Source organism: Octodon degus, unplaced genomic scaffold, assembly GCF_000260255.1.
Source record: "Octodon degus isolate 3935 unplaced genomic scaffold, OctDeg1.0 scaffold00115, whole genome shotgun sequence".
Taxonomy (NCBI): Eukaryota; Metazoa; Chordata; class Mammalia; order Rodentia; family Octodontidae; genus Octodon; species Octodon degus.
In genome coordinates, this window is record NW_004524691.1 from 9,989,922 (window position 1) to 9,990,866 (window position 945).

Here is a 945-nt window from a genome sequence, read left to right on the forward strand (position 1 = left end):
GTGTCACTAAAACTTTGGGAAAGAGAGGGAAAAGAAAAACATCAAATCCATGTATTTTCCAGGTTTGGTGTGCATGCTTGTAAATCCAGCACTTGGGAAGTTGAGGCAGGAGCGTTTCGGCAAGTTTGAGGCCAATTTGGCTAAGTAGTGTGTTAACAGGTAGCCTGAAATACACAGCAAAACCATGTCTCAAAAAAAAAAAAAATAACATATCCATGCATTAATCCATGGCACAAACATACAAATTACTATCTATTGTGAACATCTACAAATAAAAATATTTTTAATTTAAACAAATAAAATCCCCTTCCCGCATAAGAAAGAAAAAGAACACAAAAAAGTTGGAGAATGTGGTAATTAAAATATGAAAAATTTGAGGAAACATATTCTTGAAATTGTCCATATTGGATAGAAAAGAAAAAACAATTCATGGAAGTCATAATGTGAGAATAATTTGAAATTGGTTTTAGTCTTGTGTCTTCTGTGCATTATGGGCAGAGCTGTTGACATACTTTTTTACATTTTTTTTTTGAAAAACATACATTGGATCAATCAAAGATTCAAAAAGTGTTTAAATTATTTTTAGAAAAAAACTTATTACATTAAAAAGCATTGTCAAGAAGGATAGGATAAGTGTTTCTTAAGTAAGGGGGGCTATTTTTGTTATGATAAATAAATTACAGTATCTGTCACTACACATTTGCATATATATGATGAGATGGAAATCTACAGTCTTTGAAAATTTCAAATATACAACAAGTTGCTAACCATCATCACCATGCTACACAATAGGTCTCTAAAATATTGACCTTCTGTCTATATTTTTAGTCCTTTGATTAACAGTTCTCCATCTCTTCCATTCTTAACCAGCTGGTACCTACCTCCATACTCTTTCTTTCTTTCTTTCTTTCTTTCTTTCTTTCTTTCTTTCTTTCTTTCTTTCTT